A 15,702-nucleotide genomic window follows, 5' to 3' on the forward strand; every position below is an offset into this window, starting at 1 on the left:
GCAGGAAGTGGCGAGGGAGCCCAGCGGGCCCCCAGTAGCTAGGGGCCCGGTCGCCATGGTGACCGGTGCTACCCCTATAGCTACGCCACTGACTGTATCCATACAAGCATGTACATATTCCGTGATGTTAGGCTCATGCTCAAATGGTAATAGTCCCATAAAAAATCACATTTTCACTATCACATTGGATGATGTTTTAATACATTTATACTTCTATTCAAAAAATCTAATGTTTACCTTACATGCTATTTTTGTGAATATAAAAAAAGAACCTGGTTGGTTGAAATTCTCCTGCTTTGCGTTTCTGCCAACCATTGACATCTGCTGGCCTAAGGCAAACATTTATCATATCCCCCACTTAACAGAGTCCTCAGTGGATGCCGCCCCAGGGTGGGCCTTTGTAAATTCATGTAATAGCTGCAAGCAGGCATTCAGTATGGAGAACAGACAGCTGTCAGAGTCCTAGCATACTCTGCTCCGAGGGGTGGTCATAGCTGGAGTGGGAAAGCACTAAGTACAATCATTGTTAAAGATGCCTGATGCCGAAAGTGAAATATGTTAACAAGGTGTGATGGATTACACCAGACAGAAGTGATGTTTCCTGGTCCTTCCCCCGCTGTGCCTTTGCCAGGGATGCTTTTAGTAATGCTTTGTTTGATTATTTTCAGCAACATTAATGGGATGAAAATGTGAAGCCAGATCTCATGTGACAAGTGTAAACTTCATTGATAGCTCAGAATGCAAAAGTCTACATTTGTGACATGATACTATACATTTGTTTCTTTTTTTTTAACAATACTTTATTAACATCTTATGTATAAAATACATGGATCTGCACCAGGATACATATAAAGGCATGACCATATAAGGCTATGTTCACACAACGTATATTGTCGTAAAATCATGGCCGTTGTACAACGGGCGTGATTATTACGAGAATATACGTTGCATTGCTGTCTATGTGATCCTGGCCGGAGCGTATACACATAGTATACTATCCTGCTGGGATCCCTAGTGGCGCCGCAAACAACTGACATGTCAGTTTTCTGCGGCCGCTATTAAGTGAATAGCAGCCGCAGAAGCCCATGTTAGTGCACACTATGGAGCAAGCGGATCCGGCCGCACGCTCCATAGCATGCAGTGTAAAGTTCTGATGTGGGCGCGCACGGATGCGCCCGCATCAGAACACTGCGGCCTGAAAGATCATCCGGCCGGTACTGCAGTGATATTGGGATGATCTTTTCAGCGACCGGACGTTCCACGACCCGGCCAGGTCACGGAACGGCCGGTCTCTTACGCTATGTGAACATAGCCTAAAAGATACATTAGACTTTGGAACTTACAATTTCATGCCTATGATACACAAAATAGGTCTACAACCTTTGGCTTTGTTCACACAGCGTATAAACAACAGCCGTTGTTTGGCACTCAAAACAATGACCGTTGTATGCAGTGAAAATTGCAGTGAAATAACTGCACAAGAGTCAGAAATAATTGACATGTTCATTATTTCAACGGTTGTTATTATTATTATTGTTGTTGTTATTTTTTAAACAACGGTTGTTGTCTGCACTGACTTCAATGCAACCAATTTAACTATGAAAAGAACGGCTGTTGTTTTAAGTGAACACATTGGCTGTTCTTGACATAAAATGAACGTTGTGTGAACATAGCCATTTAATAAAAGTTAACAGTGCTTCCTGACATAGGATGCCTTTTTTTCAGTGTATTAACAGAAATTGAAAGTCCCTCTCAAAAAGGCATTAAATCATACTGCCGTCCCTGTGGTTTCACCAGAGATGATAAAATTGCTGTCAATTGATGTGTCACAGGGCTTCTATCTGGACTTAGATGTTTCCCTATAGTTCTTCAAAGAAAAAGGTAGTAAATCTCTAACAAGAATAGCAAAAACTATGAAACCCAACACAGTCTGCCCTAGACCTGCATTTATCTGGTGACAAAACTTTCTCCAAGAAATTTTAAATTTTTTATAAAAAAAAAATTGTTTGCAGATTTATCTAAGATGCATTTAGTATAATCAGCAGTGACAAGTTCCGACACCCTTTAAAGGGGAACTATCAGCAGGTTAGAAGAAACTAACCTGCTGATAGCCCCCTATATAGCGCCAGGGAGTACCATTAGGAGCCCGCCCCTCAATGAAGGGTACGAGCAGGAAGATGCGGCACTGCTCCTAACAGTGCTCCGGAGCAGTTTTCCCTGACTAACAGTGCGGGACTAGCGCTTTTTTAGCATTTTTTTAAGCGTGTATACTGTGCCGGATAAATAATAAAATAATTTTATTGTTCAGGTCAAAACGGATACGATGATACCTAATATGTGTATTTTTTTTTTACTTTTTTATGTTTTATGTAGAAAATGGGAAGGGAGTGGATTTTTTCTACTACATTTTATTTTATGTACCTTTTGCTTTTTTATGTCTCACCAGGGAACCTTTCCAGTGATTCCTAAATTACTACTGTAGTATGCTGCACTAGTCACCTAGTGCAGTGTATTACATACTTGCCTGTAAGCAGGTTTTTATTTGAAATCATGACACCAAAAATGAGCCCCCCAACCAGCCCTGTAGGTGGAAAAAAAGTATTATGGCTCTTAGTAGACGAGGAGGATTGTTATAAGCAATCATTAGATATGCCCCACTGCTCATGCCCCATACATATGAGCGGACTTGAAACAGATCCCGCCTCCTTCACTGAGTGGCTGAGCGGACCTGAGACGTCACGTCTCGGGCCGGCGTCAGACACCCGGAAGTGGCCGGGAACCGGGCACCAGAGCGCCGCGATGCGGACCCAGCAAAAGGGTGCCCCTCGCTGGAGTACCCCTTTAACTTTATGAACAAATGCTGTACTTTTTTTGTTGCATCTGCAAAAAACACAGATTGTGTATGCACTACAGGTGCACTTTATACAGATTTTTTTGTGGATTGGGGTCATGATAGTGAACACAATGTATGGACCATAAAAAAACACTGAATGTGTGATGTGTGAATGAGGCCAAAGTAAACAAGTGTATTCAACACCAATCCCAAATTTGCTTTGAGTGACTGCTGTTCTAGTTCAGTGTTCAGTTCCGGTTATATGATATTACAGGTTGTAGCAAACCCATACTGACCCAGGTTCTGGGCATGTGAATGTAATAGAGAGGGAAATGGTCAGTAACTTATATGTTAAAGGGGTTATCCAGCGCTACAAAAACATGGCCACTTTTTCCCCTACTGTTGTCTCCAGTTCAGGTGCGGTTTGCAATTAAGCTCCATTTACTTCAATAGAACTGAGTTTTAAAGGGAACCTGTCACCCCCCGTGCCGGGGTGACAGGCTCCCAACACCCCGTTAGAGCCCCATATACTTACCTAATCCCGCCGGGTCCCTCTTCTGGAGGTGGTCGGGTGACGGAGATCTCAGCCGCTGCAGCCCGGCGCGCGCGCTGAGAGATGAGTCCAACGCTCATAGAGAATGACAGGAGAGTCCAGCGCTCCGTCATTCTCTATGAGCGTTGGACTCATCTCTCAGCGCGCGCGCCGGGCTGCAGCGGCTGAGATCTCCGTCACCCGACCACCTCCAGAAGCGGGACCCGGCGGGATTAGGTAAGTATATGGGGCTCTAACGGGGTGTCGGGAGCCTGTCACCCCGGCACGGGGGGTGACAGGTTCCCTTTAAAACCCCACCCAAACTGGAGACAACAGTAGGGGGAAAATGGCCATGTTTTTGTATATTGTATGTTTTTGGATAACCCCTTTAATGCTGATGGGTCTGCCTACCATACTTTGCAGAGCTTGATGACAGTGAAGAACTGAATACTGGATCAGTCCCCTGGATCAAACAAAGCTGACAGATGAGAAATAAAGCTACTAGAGGCAATGAACTGTTTGCAGTGTCCAATGAACATAGTGGTATGCCTTCACTCTGATTGATAGCTTGGGGAAGCCAATTGTTAGGGTTTAAAGAGATCTAAGGACATGAGCCCCAATGTTTGCTATGCCCCCCACAAATATATATTGAGGCCAGCATACATGCAACCTGTACCTACAGATGTGTGTCAGCTCTGTCCCAAATGCATTGGTATGCAAAAGTCCATCTCCTAAATGCAGCTCATTGTGGTACCCCCATAAGTGTATCATACTGTATTAATACCCAGACTGATAATGCTTTGTTTCCCCACTAATAATGCCCCCAGTGTCTCCATGTAAAGCCTCCACTGTGTCCTATGTAATAATTGCCCCCTGTAATAAGGCCTTCCCACCAGGGCCGTATTTGCCACTAGGCACCCGTGGTCCGGTGCCTAGGGCGGAACACTGCAGGAGGCAGTACTTTTAAGAGCAAAAAAAAAAAAAAACATTCCCCCCCATGGTCGCTTGGGAGAGTGGGCGGGGCGGGAGCGGAGTCACGGTCGCGGCCAGGAGAGGGTGTGGGCCGCTCCCTGGTGTCAGCTCCTTGCCTCAGTGATGGAGAAGGCAGTGCAGCTCATAGCTTCCCTGCTCCACTACTGAAGCAAGGAGCTGTGAGAGCTGCCACTGCGCTGCAAGAGGAGATGGAAGCCTCCCCTGCCTGGGCCTGAAGAAGACCACCAGCATCTGGCATTACCTGGGTAAGGAAAATAGGGGTGGGGGTTGCCGGTTGAAGGGTGCTGGGCCAATGTTGCAGGGGCGGAGCTGGGGGCATCCACTAGGCCCTGAGCAGAATCTGGGTGGGATCTGCACCATGGCCTAGTAAGCAGTATGGTGAGGGGGAGGGGGATCCTGTGCCTGTAACCCCCCCCCATGTAATGTTCAGGGGCTGGGGAAAGGGGGTGCTCTGTATAGGCACCAGGCCCTAAGCAGTACATGGGTGAGGGGGGGGTACTGTATTATACAGGATCCCTTGCCCCCTCTCAGTATACTCAGCCAGCATTTTGTACTTAGCCTGATGGACGTCACCTAGCTTTCCCAGCATCCTGTAATCAGTATAATGGAGGTCACCCAGCTTTCCCAGTATCCTGTAGTCAGTATAATGCCGGTCACCCAGCTCTCCCAGCATCCTGTAGTCAGTATAATGGAGGTCACCCAGCATCTTGTATAGTACGCAGTATAATGGCGGTCACCCAGCTTTCCCAGCATCTTGTAGTCAGTATAATGGCTGTCCCCCAGCTCTCCCAGCATCCTGTAGTCAGTATAATGGAGGTCACCCAACTTTCCCAGCATCTTGTAGTCAGTATAATGTCGGTCACCAAGCTCTCCCAGCATCCTGTAGTCAGTATAATGGAGGTCACCTAGCTTTACCAGGATCTTGTATAGTACACAGTAGAATGGCGGTCACCCAGCTTTCCCAGCATCTTGTAGTCAGTATAATGGCGGTCACCCAGCTACCCCAGCATCCTGTAGTCAGTATAATGGAGGTCACCTAGCTTTCCCAGCATCTTGTATAGTACGCAGTATAATGGCGGTCACCCAACTTTCCCAGCATCTTGTAGTCAGTATAATGGAGGTCACACAGCTTTCCCAGCATATAATACACCCCTACCCCCAGGGCCGTAGCTAGGGGGGGGCAAAGGGGGCAGCTGCCCCGGGCGCCGAGACCAGGGGGGGCGCCATCACAGGGAACAGAGAGAGGATGGCAGTGGATGAGGCAGCCTGGAAGTGTCCTTCCCTCTGTCAGGCAGGGGACGATTTTTACTTCATCAAAAGCGGTATTTCCCATACTGTACTGTCTCCTGGCTGCTGTTTAGCTATAATTTGTGCAAAATCGCGGCATTTTTACCGTGATTTTGCGCAAATCAGGGCTAAACAGCAGCCAGGAGACAGTACAGGAAAGAGATGGTGAAGGACCTTGACATGTGACTATGATGTCACCGCAGGTCCTGTATGTACACTGCACTATGGAGGAGGAAGAAAGAAGATACAGGTGTGGGGGAAGGGGAGGACAATCAGGGGTGCACAGTGTGCGGAGGGGGGTGATGGTTGCCCAGTGTGGAGTGAGGGGGGTACAGGGTGACACTACTAGTCTGGGATGGGGGAGACCCATAAGAGAGTTGAGGTCCAGTGTTTATTTAGGGGTCTGGTTATACATTATTCTATACTTAACCCCTTAATAACTGCCCTCTCCAAATATATATCACATTTATATAAACCTTATCTAATATCTGCAGCGGAAGGGAACCTTGGCTCTCCAGCTGTTGCAGAACTACAACTCCCATCATGTCTGGACAGCCAATGTTTTAGCTTTGACTGTCCATGTATGATGGGAGTTGTAGTTTTGCAACAGCTGGGGGAGCCAAGGTTCCCTACGCTAATCTATAAAGCACCTTTATCTGTATATACAGTTACCATTATAGAGCCATTTTTCTAAATTATATTTATTTTGAATTTGGTGACGGCATACCTTACTGGAGGTATTACTGCTGCTGTTGTCTCCGCTGCTGAGTGGAGTTGATCGGACATCGGAAAATCTTAGGTTCTATAGAACTCAAACATTCATGAACCTGCCGCATTTGCTGATGCCTGCCTGGTCCGTGGGGAAGGAGGAGACAGCCCGGGTACCACCTGGAATTCCGGGATTCAGCCTAGGTAATAGCCTAGGTAATAGGCTGAATCCCGGAATTCCTGTCAGTACCCGGGCACTCTCCTTCTTCCCCATGGACCGGGAAGGCATCAGCAATCTAATGCGGCAGGTTCGTGAGTGTTCGAGTGCAATTGAACCTAGGATTTCCCGAGGTTTGATCGACTCTACTGCTGAGCGTACCTGTGCATTAGGAGACGGCACCACAGAATCACATTACACTGGGGGTCACACTGGAAATAGATCAGGATGCTTCGCCTCCTAATTCACAGGTTCAGACAACAGGGAGCGGAGACAACGGCGCCTCCTCAGGTACAGACAGCAGGGAGCGGAGACAACAGCGCCTCCTCAGGTACAGACAGCAGGGAGCGGAGACAAGGAGCCTCCACAGGTACAGACAGCAGGGAGCGGAGACAACGGCGCCTCCTCAGGTACAGACAGCAGGGAGCAGACACAACAGCGCCTCCACAGGTACAAAATTGAATCTTTGCCCCGGGTGCAAGAGACCCTAGCTACACCTCTGCCTCCCCCCCCCCGTGACAAGGCATACGACTGCAAACCACACCCCCAATTGGCCACGCCCCCACAAACCACACCCTCAATGTATGGGGGGGGTGTCAGCTTCTAAAGGTGCCTAGGGCAGCATGCACTCCAAATACAGGCCTGCTTCCCACAATAATAATGCCCTCTGTGCCTCCATACAGTAATAGTACCCCTTTGTGCCCCCTTTGCAACTACAAAAATAATGGCCCAATGCAGAAATAATACCCCCTGCGCCCCATACATAATGTCTCCAGTGCCCTGATACATAAATCATATCTCCTGTGCCCCCATACTGAAATAATGTCTCCTGTGCCCCCATACAGAAATAATGCCTTCTGTGCCCCCATACAGAAATAATGCCTCTGTGCTCCCATACAAAAATTAATGCCTTCTGTGCCCCCATACAGAAATAGGACCAGAAAAAAATTACCTAGTCCCACTTCTTATATAAAGCACTTCTCCCTTCACTTACACAGGATGTAGAAATTTTAGACCTTCAGCCTATGAGCAACTAGACATGATCCCTACATGAGCAGGTGCGATGAGGCCTGAAGTGTCTGCAGCCTGTGTGAATTAACAGCAGAGGAAGAAGCTGACAGCTAACAGGAATCTAACTCCTGATCCGCTACTTCCACCAATGTAAGTCTATGAGGCTACACTGCCAGAATTATCAGCTGGCTAGGGAGTGGATATTACAGCTGCCTCACTCTCTCCCTGCTATATCTCCTGATCACAGTGGATCTCAGCAGTGAGATCCACTGCTATCAATAACTTTGCTGTCAATTTTTTTCTTTAATGACAGTGATGCGTTAACTGTTTTATGAAAAATATACTCATAAATGAGGGCTATTTAAGGACTATAGTAGTGCAGCCCTACAACACCAGCATATGGGCAATGCCTACATAATCTGTATTCTGTGTATTGTAAAATCGAAAGACTCGACTGTCTGCTTTGCTTGCCCCTATGCTTTGATATTTGCACAATGCAAAGTAACTACAGATGAACAAATACCAACTTAAGGGCACCGATCTGTCCTTCTTTCCAGCTCCCTCCTTGTAAATATTCATCCGGCCAAGATGAATATTCACAAGAAGAGGCAGGCTGGCAGGGTGGATTGGTGCAGGGGCGGTGGCAGTCCCGACTTCAGTGCACCAAACCACCTTATTAACATATAAATTAAACTATAGATTTAACGACAATGGTGCTGAGGATGAAGGTAAGAAAATGATTTACATTATTAGCATCCCCAGTGCTATGGACACATAACAGCAGGTTACAGTTTTCTAACCTAATGTTAGTTTCCCTTTAAGGAGATAAAGGACAAAGCAATAACTTTGTCAAACGAGCAAGGTAGTCAGGAAACCAAATACAATAGGTAATCAGAAGCATACAAAAAGAACAATACTATGTATATGATATAACTAGCACTGGGACCTGTTCTTTGTTTTTTTCAATATGGTGCCTTAAAGTCTAATTGATAGGGTGGCCATGCATTCTACACATACATTTACCGCGATTATGTCTGCCATTAGATTCCCTGGGGGCGTAGTTGGCAAGATGAAATATAATGCATTGTGGTGGGGTACAGGTACACTTTAATAGGGAAGTGCAGCGGGAAAAAAATCTTTCAAATCTACTGGTTTCAAAAAGTTATATAGATTTGTCATTTACTTCCATTAAAAATCTCCAGTTTCCTATTATTTATCAGCTGCTGTATGTCCTGCAGGAAGTGGTATATTCTTTCCAATCTGACACAGTGCTCTCTGCTGCCACCTCTGTCCATGTCAAGAACTGTCCAGAGCAGTAGCAAATCTCCATAGATAACCTCTCCTGCTCTGGACAGTTCCTTTCATGGACAGAGGTGGCAGCAGAGAGCACTGTGTCAGACTGGAAAGAATACACCACTTCCTGCAGGACATACTGCAGATGGTAAGTACTGGAAGACTAAAGATTTTGAAATAGAAGTAAATTATAAATCTGTATAAATTTGTCCGAGTTCCCCTGTATTGGCTAAAAACGAGATATACAATATTCAGTTAACAAGATTTTTGTACAAGAAGCTTCAACATTTTTTATTATATTGTTATAGGGAAGAATGTCTATTATATTACAAATTGAATATCAAATATACAACATCATCACAACAACACAGAGTGAAGTCATTGGCTATGCATTTAAATGTATATAACATGGGGAGAGCCCCAACCAGTATTGACCTGGCCCCATATAGTTAAATATAATGACTGGCATATATTAGCAGCATTTGACTTTAGTTTAACATCTGTCCACAATCAATCAATATCCTCCAATGCCGGAGATTTAAAAAAAAGGCATCTTTTTGAATTAGCACAACCTAAAATTAGCCAAATACGGTATATACATCTTGTGTGTGACTTGTTTCCAGACACATGATATTAGTAGTACTACAGGAAGGAGGTGTATCAATGCAACAGGATGGACCCTCTGGGCTCATTACTCAACTTTTGGCAGTCAATCACTGAAGCCGCACAAGCTGTCAATCATGATGAGATCCTCACAAACAAGGTGACAATAAGTTGTGGCAGTACATTACAGATTAGCTGTCTGCTGCATGCTGTTCAGCCCACCCCCATCTAAGTGGGGTGTCATATGATGGTGATTTGGGAAGGTAAAGGACACTTTCTAGGAAGGGAAGGATTATAAAACAGAAGTTTTAGTTTTATTAAGTTAAACTGTTTTAAATATTCGATTAACATTTTAGCAACAAAGTTGCGGTATGGTGCTGACTTGTATGACAGGCTCACAATGTTCAGTGCAGCTTAAACCTAATATTCAAGTTAGTGTCATTTGAAAGCATTGTTTTAAACATTGGAGAGAAGACAATTGCAGAACATAAAATTCTTTATACATAGAGTAACAGTTCCATAATCTTCAATTAATAATGAGGATAAAAATAAGGTACATAGTTGCTCAACCAGAAATCAGTTCAAAGCTTAGTCAGAATTTAAAGGGATACTCCAGCGACTTTTTTTTTCAAACCAACTGATGACAGAAAGTTAGAGCAAATGTACAACTAGGTACATCGCTATAATTCTTGCATGAACAGACTGACATGAACTTTTTTTGAGCTGCTTCCCGGTTCCATCACATGGCGCCAGTCTATTCCTGAGCACCGGTCCAGCACGCTGGCACGCGGCTCCATTGATTCTAATTCTCTGTTCATGTAAAAACACAAAGCAATGTACCCAGTGGTACATTCACTTTAAACAGATTTGTAATTTATTAAAAAAATAAAAACTCCTTCAAGTTTGACTATGCTAATCCCCTTACACCACTACGGTGTTGCTTTAGTAGTATGCTTTGGGTCATTTCCCTGTCTCAGTCTCAAATCTATGGCAGACCCAAACTGATTTTGCTCAAGAATATCCCTGTATTTAGCACCATCCATCCTCCCCTCGACTTGGACCAGTTTTCTAGTCCCTGCTGCTGAAAAAGATCCCACCAGCATGATGCGGCCACCCCCATGTGTCACTGTGGGGATGGTGTTCTTGGGGTGATGAGATATGTTGGTTTTACAGCAGACATAGGGGGATATTTATGAAAGGGTGTAAATATACACCTGGTGTAATCCGCTCACAGCAGCCAATCACAGCTCCGCTTTCAGCCCTGGTAAAATATAAGAGGAGCTGCGATTGGTTACAGATTACACTAGGTGTATATTTACACCCTTTCATAAATTTCCCCCATAGTCTTTTCCTTGGTGGCTGCAAATTTCAATCTGACCATAATCCCTTTCTCCATACATTTAGGGAATCTCCCTCATGCTTTTTGGCAAACTCAAAATAAGCCTTCTTATTTTTGGCTGTAAGTAAAGGCGTTTTTTTCTGGCCACTCTTCCATAAAGCCCAGCTCCATGGAGTGTACGGCTTATTGTGGTTGTATGGACAAATCCGACAGTCTCTGCTCTATGGAACCAAGTAGTATACTCAGCCAGCTGAAACCACACCATCCTGAATACGCTCCTCCCCGTGCAAGGACAGTGTGAGTTCACCGCAGTAGTAGATGCTAAGGATTTCCTTCAACTCAGTACAGTCCAAAACTTGGACTTTTGGGCTTGGTTCACACTAGGTATATTTCAGTCAGTATTGTGATCCTCATATTGCAACCAAAACCAGGAGTGGATTGAATACACAGAAAGGCTCTGTTCAGACAATGTTGAAATTGAGTGGATGGCCGCCATTTAATGGCAAATATTTGCTAATATTTTAAAACAACTGCTGTTATATTGAAATAATGACCGTTATTTACTGTTATATGGCGGCCATCCACTCAATTTCAACATTAAAAACACAGAAAGGTAGTGTGAACGCAGCCTCAGACTGTACCGAGTTACTGTAAATCATTTGCATCTCTGCTCTGTGTGTATGGATTATTGTGATGGGATAAACAGATCCTCCAGTCTCTCCTCTATGGAGTGTATGGTTATTGTGATAGTATATACGAATCCTCCAGTGTCTGCTCCATGGAGTGTACCATTATTGTGATGGTATATGCAGATCCTCCAGTCTCTCATCTATGGAGTGTACAGGTTGTGATGGTATATACAGATCCTCCAGTCTCTCCTCTATGGAGTGTACAGGTTATTGTGGTGGTATATGCAGATCCTCCAGTCTCTGCTCTATGGAGTGTACAGGTTATTGTGGTGGTATATACAGATCCTCCAGTCTCTCCTCTATGGAGTGTACAGGTTATTGTGGTGGTATATGCAGATCCTCCAGTCTCTGCTCTATGAAGTATACAGGTTATTGTGGTGGTATATACAGATCCTCCAGTCTCTCCTCTATGGGGTGTACAGGTTATTGTGGTGGTACGAACTGATCCTCCAGTCTCTGCTCTATGGAGTGTACATGTTATTGTGGTGGTATATACAGATCCTCCAGTCTCTGCTATATGGAGTGTACAGGTTATTGTGGTGGTATGTACAAATCCTCCAGTCTCTCCTCTATGGAGTGTACAGGTTATTGTGGTGGTACGGACTGATCCTCCAGTCTCTGCTCTATGGAGTGTACAGTTATTGTGGTGGTATATACAGATCCTCCAGTCTCTGCTATATGGAGTGTACAGGTTATTGTGGTGGTATGTACAAATCCTCCAGTCTCTCCTCTATGGAGTGTACAGGTTATTGTGGTGGTACGGACTGATCCTCCAGTCTCTGCTCTATGGAGTGTACAGTTATTGTGGTGGTATATACAGATCCTCCAGTCTCTGCTATATGGAGTGTACAGGTTATTGTGGTGGTATGTACAAATCCTCCAGTCTCTCCTCTATGGAGTGTACAGGTTATTGTGGTGGTATATACAGATCCTCCAGTCTCTGCTCTATGGAGTGTACATGTTATTGCGGTGGTATGGACAGATCCTCCAGTCTCTGCTCTATGGAGTGTACAGTTATTGTGGTGGTATATACAGATCCTCCAGTCTCTGCTTCATAGAGTGTACGGTTATTGTGATGGTATATACAGATCCTCCAGTCTCTCCTCTATGGAGTGTACAGTTATTATGGTGATATATACAGATGCTCTATGGAGTGTACGGTTATTGTTGTGGTATATACAGATCCTCCAGTCTCTGCTCTATGGAGTGTACAGTTAATGTGATGGTATATACAGATCCTCCAGTCTCTGCTCTATGGCGTGTACGGTTATTGTAGTATATATACAGATCCCTCAGTCTCTGCTTCATGCAGTGTATGGTTATTGTGATGGTATATACAGATCCTCCAGTCTCTGCTCTATGGAGTTTATAGTTATTGTGATAGAGTGGACAGATACTTCAGTCTCTACTTGGGAACTCTGCAGCTTCTTCAGGGTTACCTCTGGTCTCTGTTCTGCCTCTCTGAATATTGCCATCCTTGCCCGGTTTGGGAGTATTGGAAAATGATCCTCTCTTGGCAGGTTTGCTATGGTACCATATTCTTTCCATTCGGTAAGGGTGCACAGTCATACAAGGTGTACCGTGTGATGTACAATGTCCTTTACTTTGATAAACACCAAGACCTGGCAGCATTAAAAAAGGTGCTACACCAAGCAATTCATTCCTGTCCTGGGTCCAGGAAACTAAGGAGGCCCATAGGATCTCACTTTTTATGAGAAGACAAGTTCCTGTTTCAGATTTTGCATGGGGCCCACCATCTTTAAGTTGCATCTGTGAACTAAGCAGTAAAGAAAAATACTGTATATGCGACAATTGTATAGGGAAGCAGGATGTGTACTTTGCCAGACTATGCTTCTACAGACACTTTGGTATTCATCTGGAACTGTATAAGGCTATGTTCACATGACATTTTTTCCATCCTGTTTAATATTTTTTAAAATGATGTCCATCATTTTGAGTTCAAGATGAGGTCAGTCATTTTGCGTTTTTGATGCCCGTCATTACAATGTTGGTACATTATTCTAGTTCAGGTGGACTGATTGCCCTTTGGGTGTGTCTTTTGTAAAGAAGTCCATTGAATTTAATAGTAAAGACAGCAAAAGGACGGTGAAAAGATAAAAACTGTGTGTGAAAAACTAAAAACTAACGTCTACTATTTAATACCCTGTATGCTTTGGGTGGCCGTCATTCCATTCACTTCAATACATTCGTTTGAAGACAATTAAAATGCAATAATAGCGGAAATCATTTTAAAAGAAAAAGCACATACCTTTTCGCTTTTCTTTTTTTACTTAGTGTGAAAATAGACTTCAACTGTCTTATTTGATGATATTGTAAGGGCTGGAGGGAGCGGATCCACTGGTCCACCGCAAGTGATGGAAGATGCTGCATCAGGGAGCAGAGTCTAAAGGCCCTATTCCACCAACAGATCTGATGACAGTTTATCTGCCAAAGATTTGAAGCCAAACCCAGGAACAGACTATAATCAGAGAACAGGTAAAGGAAAGACTGGATTTCTCCTCTTTTCAAATCCACTCCTGGGTTTGGCTTCTAATCTTTGGCAGATAATATGTCGTCAGATCTGTTGGTGTAATAGGGCCTTAAAGGGCCGCTGTTCTTTATCAGAGCCTGGCGCAAGACAGAATGGACTTGCTGCAGTAGGTAACCCCCGGGTTGCTACAACTAAGGTGACTAGCTTGCGAAGGCGGCTAAAGTGTAGCGTAGTACAGGAATATAAAACAAACCCATAGACAAGGACAGGCAGGAAAGTTATTGTTAGTTGCAGGCAAACAAAGTCAGGATTGAGGCGAGAGTCTGATACACGGTTTAGACAGAAACAGGTTTGGGAATGTTTTCTCAATAGGCTATGGGAAGTAAAGGAAACAAGGGTGACAAGGAGGAACATGAAAGGCTGACTAAGAAAACTAGGGTGACTAGCAGCTTTAAAATTTAACAGAGCCAGCACACTTGCACCCTCGGAGGCAAAGACACAAACGCTGGCCGGGGTGCAGGGAGCAGGCGTGAATGAGGAGACTGGGGACCAGGCCTGCTGGTGTAGCTGTGCCCCGACAACCAGGACATGGCACCATCTGCAGGTGACAGTACGAGAGAGCCATGGACATGAGTGCGGCCACGACCAGAGGTGCAGGTCACAGCCATGGCTTTGACAGATATATAGTACTGGCATTCAAATTTTGCCGTGTAAACAGATATAGAATAAATGCCTTTTAGTAATATATCGGAAAGTATGGCTGAAAAATGTAATAGACTGAAATGAAAATAGCATAGTAAGTCAGCACTGACATTGAATATAGGAAAATGCTATCTAGTAGGCCTGGTTCATATGAATGTATGGTTTTCATTTTGACATGTTGTTTGACAAGGTGATCTATCAGTGCCAATCTGTTACTTGCACAGTCAGAGGGCTATTGGTATTATGGCATGTCACTAATCCCTTCACCTCCCATTACATGCTTGCATTTATACTTGAAATAAGTCACTCGGTTTTGCAATACAAATTACCTGCATAGTGAAGATTACCCACAGAGGCAATGACTATAATAAGGCAGATTGAAAAGAGGACTAGAGAAAATGTCTGTGGGTTCCTGTCACCACGTGTCAACATTGGGCCCAAAGCTTTACATTTCCTGAAGAGCAGCTTCATTATCAAATGTATAGCCTACCTATCAGTCTTCAGTCCCACCATTCTGACACAGGAAAGAAAATTATTTTCACATTAGCAACTCACTAATGGCCACAAATTTTCTACCTGGAACACTGCTGGAGTCAAATGCATTGTTTTAACACCAACCTGAAGGCATTGTTATAATGGAAAGGCACAGCCTGCGGATCCTTCTGTGATGCATATGGAGAAGTGGGCTGGGCGGAGAATTGTCACAGTCATTCATCATCCTCCATCAATGTCATCAACATCTCATGCTGAGAACCCAACAGGAGGAAATCTGTCACTCAAGCCTCCAGACAACTTGACAGCAGTTTACTGTATAGTATAGAGAATATGGTAGACTTGTCTCACATACTGACAACATCTTGCAATAGATAATTCAATCAGTCTACATTTGTTCTGTATTTTAGGATTATTGTTTGCTAGTTATTATGGGGAAACCAAGCGTGCAGCTTAAGACAAAGTGCTAGAAGTTTGCCTAAGCAATCCATCATCTTGATCATAGGAATGAA

The sequence above is a fragment of the Dendropsophus ebraccatus genome, chromosome 6 (genome assembly GCF_027789765.1).
Source record: "Dendropsophus ebraccatus isolate aDenEbr1 chromosome 6, aDenEbr1.pat, whole genome shotgun sequence".
Taxonomy (NCBI): domain Eukaryota; kingdom Metazoa; phylum Chordata; class Amphibia; order Anura; family Hylidae; genus Dendropsophus; species Dendropsophus ebraccatus.